Source organism: Silene latifolia, unplaced genomic scaffold, assembly GCF_048544455.1.
Source record: "Silene latifolia isolate original U9 population unplaced genomic scaffold, ASM4854445v1 scaffold_218, whole genome shotgun sequence".
Classification (NCBI taxonomy): domain Eukaryota; kingdom Viridiplantae; phylum Streptophyta; class Magnoliopsida; order Caryophyllales; family Caryophyllaceae; genus Silene; species Silene latifolia.
In genome coordinates this window covers 102815-110944 of record NW_027413173.1, presented here as the reverse complement: position 1 = coordinate 110944, position 8130 = coordinate 102815, and the positions used below count along the sequence as shown (strand labels likewise).

General features: G+C 40.6%; 1 non-coding gene across 1 annotated transcript; it reads left to right on the top strand.

The window, feature by feature from the left end:
• Positions 1-5487: 5487 nt before the first annotated feature.
• Positions 5488-5594, top strand: LOC141638861 (small nucleolar RNA R71). The gene has a single exon (XR_012542277.1). It is a non-coding gene; the product is annotated as a small nucleolar RNA R71 (small nucleolar RNA).
• Positions 5595-8130: the final 2536 nt, after the last annotated feature.

The following is an 8130-nucleotide window of genomic DNA, read 5'->3' as shown; positions in this document are numbered from 1 at the left end:
AAACTAAATGCAAGTCCTAAATTCACATTGTTATACCGCATCAATCAAAATAAAGCCACATAGTCATTAACATAGAGAGAAAAAAGGAGATTGGAAAGATCATACCATGTTGTCTTCATGATCCTCATGTCTCGGATGTGGCGTAGTCGATCAATGTGAACAAGGATAGAACAAACACAATATATACAACAATATATACAATATATATATAACTACACTACAAAAGGAATAAACATGTTTTTGGGTTTTTCAATTTTCAAATTTTTATGATTTTTCGAAATTTTTCAATTTTTTTGGATTTTTGAATAAAAGTTAAGTTAGAATTCCCCATCCCCACACTAATATGGGCATTGTCCTCAATGGCCAAAATGATGGGAAATTATGCAAACATGATGGATGATTTCTATACTAAATGCAAGCTACACTAATCTATACTACATGATGCATGGTTTTTGTTTATGACGGAGAAAATAATTTAGATTACCTCCCGTTGTGTATGCATTAACTTCCCCAAACCGAACTAGACATTATTGCCAATGTCCTAAGGATGGGTGTAGTTCATGCACACACTATGCAATGCATGAAACTAATTTTGTCATTTTGGATTTTGAAAGGTGGGAACAATAAAATGAGAACACCTCAAAAGTACCGAGGTGTTAGTCCTCAATGGTGCTAGGACTACTCCAACAATGATCAAGAAAAATAATTAAAACAAAGAGATAAATAGACAAACCTTGAGAGGGTAAGAGCCTCCAAAGCTTGCTAATCTTCCATCATATCATCACTATCATCATCATCCTCATTAGAAGTGGTCTCATTGCCACTTCCCTCTTCACTAGATTCTTCACCTTGCTCATCATCCTCTTCTCCTTCTTCACTAGCTTCTTTATCAATGTTATCATCAACCTCTTCATTACCAACAACCTCATTATCACCCGGAACAACTCTAGATGCACTCGGAAATAGAACTTCCTTATCCGCCCAACTAGGCAAAGGACATGATGGGTCAAGTAGTCCTTGCCTATCTAAATGTAGGAGGGGTGGATATTGAGCTAAGTAAGCCTTTTCCGATCCTCAAAGGCTTGCTTGTGCATTGCTTGCATGAGAAGAGTCAAATAATCATTTCTTTCTTCAACACCTTCCGGCTTGAACTCTTGGTACTCAAAAGGGTAAGGTGGTGTGACAATGGAAGAGGAGGGCATTTCAAGTTCACCCTTTTGTTGTTGGATAATATACTCGGCCTCTTTTGAAAGGGGAAGTAGATAATTGGTCCGGTGGACATTCAATCGACAAATCTTTGAAGGCAAAATGAAAGAACTAGCCTCACTAGTGAGCCATCCATACTTGGTGTCAAGAGGGTTATGGGCAACCCACTTGTACTTGTGTATCATAGTATGCATATCAATGAGATGACCACCATCTTTCGCCTCATACTTGTTATCTTTGTTGAAGTTAGGATCAAAGTATTTAGCTAGGATAGTGACTAGGCCGCCATTCACAATAACGGTAGTGCCTTTCTTCCCACAATCAATATTTAACCATCTATCCACCAAGAGCCTTAGAAAGTTAAAAGGCTTGGTGAATTCCCTTCCAACGTTCAAAGCCGACTCAAGAAGAACAAAATCGAGTTTGGTGAAATGGTTGGTGTCTTTTCTTGCATTGATGGTGTTCCCTACGACCTTGTGCCATACTCTTATGCCCGGATGGTGGAATAAAAGAGCACGACTCGCATGAAAGTCTTCAAATTTCCTTCCGGAAATCGCCTCCCAAAGAGGGTCGGGGTCATATTTGCCAACATTCTTAAAATAACTCGGAGAATCACTAAGACCCAAAGCATTACCCATTTCCTTAAAGGAGATGCGCCTACTAACATTAACTAGACGAAACTCGATGGTCTCCATGGTCTCAACCTTTTTAACTTTCAAAGAACTCAAAAATTCTAAGGTAAGGGAGGGATATGTCAATTCTTTTGATTCAAACAATTTCTCCAACCCCATGGCTTTGAAAAAGGCTCTAGTTTGCTCAAGGACACCCAATTTTTCTAAGGTATCTTCACAAATAAACTTGGTGGATTGAAATGATTTTCTAGCAAACTTGGCAAAAGTGTCCCTATGGGATTTGGAAATGAAAATTACCTCCGGATAGTTTGCAAGTTGATCAATTTCCGGAGTAGTAGATGTTGTTGCTCCCATGGGAGGTGGTTGTTGTTGTTGCACTTCCAAGTTTGGGTTTGCTACCACCATAGCCAATGCTTTCTTTGCTTGAAGAGTCTTTTGCCTTAATGAAAGTGCCTTTGCCTTTGTTGCTCCCTTAGTCCTTGCCATTGATGAATTAACCAAGAAAAGAGTGAAAAATCTTCAATTTCTAGTACACCCAAATCGATTTAAAGATGAAAGGCTTTGCCTTTATGAATTCAAAAATCGACTCAAAGGTTGAAGATTTTGTGCTTGGTTTTGATTTTTGTTGAAAAAGGAGTGATTGATTTGTTGTTAAAAGGATGTTTTTATTTGATTTTGGTGAATGTTGTTGAGGAATCTTGTTTTTATAATGGAGAGGATAAGGGTTTTGAGGTTTATGAGTAGTGTTATGAATGAAGGAATGAAGAAATGAAGAAATGAAGGTGGGAAGGGGTTTATAAAAACCCGAAAAATTTGAACTGCAGGGACAAGACGGGCGGATTCTGCTCGGGGCGGGCGGATTCTGCCTTTTCTGGGTTTAGAAAAACTCGCCTAAAGACGGGCGTCTTTCAGTGAAGACGCTCGATTTGCAAACACGGGACGGCGTCTTCTGTAGAAGACGGGCGGATTCCTTCACATGGATTTTTCTTGTTTTCTTCAGCCAAGAAGACGGACGTCTTCCTTTCAGGACGGGCGGATTTTTGAAGACGGGCGGATTAGGATGCAGGACGCCCGGATTCGTTGACAGTCAAAAATTTCAAAAATTCAGCTCAAAATAGGACGTGCGTCTTCTACCCAATATGCCCGAATTGCCTGAAGACGGGCGGATTCTTCTGAATCCGCTCGGATTCGACCCCTTTTTACCCGGATTCGTTCATCCGTGTTCAATGCATATCCCTTGTCATTCTTCCATTCTTCTTCATATCTCGTGTTCTTCATTGTGGGGGCACTACTAAGGCATGGATAGCCTAGGCAATTGCCATCCCCACACTAAGCTAAAGCACTACACATTAATTGAAATTATTAGTCCCTCCCTCACTTCTCTCAAACATGATAATTATCTTGATCAAAGTATAAAAATCCAAAAATGACAAAAATGCAATACAAGAATTGAAATGCAAGTTAGGGAGTTAGAAATATTTACAAATGGTGGTTTAGGGAGGACTCCACCAAACTCTCATTCTTGATGAGATGTCATGGGGGCATGTCCAAGGTGTTGTTGATGTTGCTCAACACCTTGAAAAAGTAATCAAATGCTTGTTCATTATCATGATAGAGCTCTTCAATAGACCTTGGCCCTTGTTGTCGGTCTTGATCGATGACATTACCAATTTAGGGATTAAAAATCCCTTCAAATTCGTCGTCCCAAAGACCACATACTTCATTAAGTTGATCATTGAAAATCTCTTGATTTGATGGAGACAACTTTCCCATTTCCTTTTCTTGGCCAATGAGGCCATCTTCTTCATTGCTTGACTTTGATGAGCTTTGCAAGTTCTCTTTGTCACAATTCACTTGCTCTTTGAATGGAGCATCTTCAATTTTCTTCTTCCATTGGAGTTCCGACTTCTTCCTTTCATCCTTCCGACTATAATGATCGATCATAAAACACGGTTCATGTAAACGGGGAGCTCTCATAGTCTTGTCAAGATTAAAAGTTATACTCTCATCTCCCACTTCTAGAGTGAGCTCACCATGTTTTACATCAATCACCGCACCCGCGGTGTGTAAGAAGGGTCTTCCTAGAATGATTGGAATGTTGGAATCTTCCTCCATATCAACAATGACAAAGTCCACCGGGATGAAAAACTTCCCAATTCGTACGGGGACATCTTCCCATATCCCTAATGGTGTCTTCGTCGATCTATCGGCCATTTGGAGTGTGATATTGGTGCATTTAAGCTCTCTCATCCCCAACCTTTTACTCACCGAGTACGGCATAACACTCACACTAGCCCCTAGATCACATAAGGCTTTGTTGATCGTGGTGTCGCCAATGGTACATGGTATTGAGAAGCTTCCCGGATCCTTTAGTTTTGGAGGTGAACTCCCTTGAAGTATTGCACTACTCACCTTAGTGAATGCGATAGTCTCAAGTTTCCGGATCGACTTCTTCTTTGTGAGGATGTCTTTCATGTATTCCGCATAGGCCGGCACGTGATTGATTAATTCCGTGAAAGGAATTGAGACTTCCAAATTCTTCACAATTTCCATAAACTTTTCAAGTTGGTCATCAAATTTGGGCTTGGCTTGACGACTTGGAAAAGGAAGTCTAATCACAATGGGCTCCTTCTCCTTGACCTTGTCTTCATTTTTCCTTGAAATCTCTTCTTTTGATGATTCTCCATCTTTGGAGTTTTGCACAATTTCTTCCTTATCACTAGCTTCCACAACTTCATCCTCAACTTGCTTCTTCGGTGCTTCATACCTTGTACCACTTCTCAAGTGAATGGCACTAACCGTTTCATGTCTTGGGGGATTACTTTGAGGTGGTAATTGCCCCTTTTGTCTTTGTGAGCTTGAAGATGCTAGTTGAGTCAATTGTGTTTCCAACATCTTGGTGTGAGGTAGAATGTTGTTGATGGTGGTTTCCTTTGCTTGACTATCTTTTTGCATTTGAGTGAAAAACTCTTGTTGATTCTTTTGCATTTGGAGGACCGCTTTTTGAACATCAAAACCTTGGTCATTTTGGTGATTGTATGGATTTTGGTTTTGGTAACCTTGGTTTTGGTTGAAAAAGGGTCTTTGATTTTGGTTTCTCATGGGAGGTGAGGTGTATGTTGTTTGAAGGTTTTGAACATTTTGGCTTTTGTATGAGAGATTTGGATGAAACTTGGTGTTTTCATTGTAATAGTTGGAATAAGGGGTACCACTCTTGTATGCTTGGAAAGCATTCACTTGTTCATTTGTTCCCCTACATTCACTTTGGTCATGTCCCAAAGTTCCACAATTCTCACATATCCCACTTGGGATTGATGAGGATGCCGTCATGGCATTAACATGATGCTTTGGTGATTTTGAGGCTTCTTCAAGTCTAGCCATAGCTTTTTCAAACTTCAAATTGATTGTGTCAATGTGAGCACTAAGTTGAGAACCCAATTGAGTAACGGAGTCCACTTCATGCCTTCCTCCTCTAGTAGCCTTGCGAGGTCTACTATATTGTGAGTTATGGACCGCCATTTCCTCAATCTTGTTCCATGTTTGATTGTCATCAACTTCGGTGAACATTCCATTTGATCCCATGTTAAGAATGTTCCTTGAATCTTCATATAAACCGATCCAAAATTGTTGTACCAAGAACCACTCGCTAAGTCCATGGTGAGGACATGAGCGACAAATTCCCTTGAACCGCTCCCAAGCTTCATACAAAGATTCTTCATCCCTTTGCTTAAAACCCGTAATTTGAGCTCTTAGCATGTTAGTCTTTTCCGGTGGGTAGAACTTTTTGTAGAAAGCTAGAGCCAACTTCTTCCAAGAATCTATTCCGAGAGTGGCCTTATCAAGGCCCTTCAACCATTGTTTCGCGGTGCCGATTAGAGAAAAAGGAAATAAGACCCATCGAATTTGGTCTTGAGTCACACCGGTTTGAGAAATCGCATCACAATAGTCACAAAACGTTTCCATATGAGAATGAGGGTCTTCACTAGGCATCCCCCCAAATTGGCTCCTTTCGACTAATTGGATAAAGGCGGATTTGGCAATAAAATTTCCGGTCAAATGTTGTGGTGTGGGAGTACCATTGGGTAGGTTCTCTGATACTGTCGTTTCGTACCAAAAATAAATACCTAAGTACAACTAACTAATAGCTAGTAGTAAGTAGGGTCGATCTCCACAGGGAGGCGGTGTACTATCTATTTGTCTATTTATCTGTCTAAATGTCACTAATGGGGGTTTTGATTGATTGTTAACTGACTAGACTAAAGACTAAAACGAGGGAAAAAGATGAGAGAAATTAACAATAAGAGAAAGGAAGTATGCTAGGAGTCGGTCCACCGTGGCAGCTATCAGATCTTATACTATCAGTAATACTAAGGCGATTAGACTATTGATAAGAAGAGCTATGGTCGTCACCTTTCGGTCCTTAAACCGCCCTAGAGTGTAAACAGCTTAACTTTCGCCCTTACTGCAATACTCTATTGTAATTAAGCAAGCCTTCCCTTCCAATCTTTCGATCTAGGTCGGGGTTAACTAAATTTATGGTCTCCTGCATGCATTCATTCGACCGGATAACAGTTAAATTGCCTAATACAATTCCTATCGCAAGGCTAATCTATTTAATACAGTTAAAGCATTGCTACCACGGCTTCCCTAATCCTAACATACTACGGAAATTAGCTACACATGGCTCGGGGTACTACACTAGCAATTGCTAATCTGATAACATAAGACATGGCAACTAAAAGGAAAAACAATAAAAGCAATAAAAGAACAAGGAAAAATAAAAGGGAAGAAATAAATTACTGGATTAATGATCCGGAATTAAGAGGAACAAGTAACAGTGTATTGGAAAATAAGAGAGGAGAAAAGAGAGTAGTGAAGTGCCTCCTAACGTCCTCCGTCTTAGATTTATTTATAGCCTAAAAAGAAGTAAAACCTAATCTAAGCTTAACGTGAATGGAGGCCCAAAAGCTTGTAACTGCTCGATCGAACAGTTAAGCCACTCGATCGAACAGTTCCTGCGTCTGTTTACTCGATCGACCAAGAGAAAGTGCTCGATCGAACAATTGGCCACTCGATCGAACAGTTCTTCCGTCTGTTCACTCGATCGACCAAAAGATAAGGCTCGATCGAGTGGTTCCTGGTTCCAGCTCGTGTTGGTCTTGTAGTTTGGTCTTTGACTTGTCCTCTTAGCTCCCGAAATAGCTTCACGCATCCCAAGACAGCAATATTTCCCGCTCCAAATCTACTCTTTCTCCAAATGCATGCAAAATGGACGGTAAATGACTTGATTTCACCACTTTTGGGTTCATTCCTGCAAATAAGACAAAATAACCCAAAGTAGCATATTCGGGGCATTTCGTAGCATAAAACCACGATAAAAGCATAGGAATACGTGCATAAAATAGGCTAAAAATGTAACACCCCCATACTCCGAGTGCCTTACCAGGACCACTCAGGTATGGAGACATCACCATCTCGGTTGCCCGAGGTATGATAATCAAACAACAGCGATAAAGAAACAACATTTATTATTAATCGTTTAATGAATGAATACAATCCTTGAAACCCAAACTGATAGTAAAATACATTATTCCAAACTGTCTACTCAAACTGAAATGTAAATAAAGCTAAACTACAAATAAGACTCTATTGTCACGTCGTGGCCATCCCAACTATCCCGTATCATCTCTATACCTGCTCAATATCTGCTCACCATCCCCGAATGGATCACCGCAGTTTTCAAAACAACACCGGGTCGAGTACTAATCACACAATCAAAATAAGCAACAACAATAAGACAAATAGACAATGAAATCTGTCACACACACACAACCACATCCAACCAACCGTCTCAATCACCGATCGTCCACTTTGGACCACCCTGCCATGGGGGACCGCACCGTTCCCACCTAAGCCCCGCTCATCGTACGAGCGATAACCCTGTCCATTAATGTGCACATCCCCTTTCGTGGCGGGTTCCACTAAGGGCGAAACTAGGGCGTGAGATCACTCCCGCAAGTGACCCCACTCGGTAGAACGCATCTCGAGAACCATCAACAACACAACCACAATCACAAACACAATTACAATCATCAACAAATCAATTAACTAATTACAAAGACATCACCAATATCCCATTATGGGACTAATACCGAGTAGAAATCCTACCGGAAAGCACACAAGCAGACGGTGTCTACAGCTGTCTCAAAACGCCTCTTCTATGAACTCTCCTCCTAACATAAACATACGAATACTACTATTCAATCACTTATTCACAAAAACCCCCAATTAC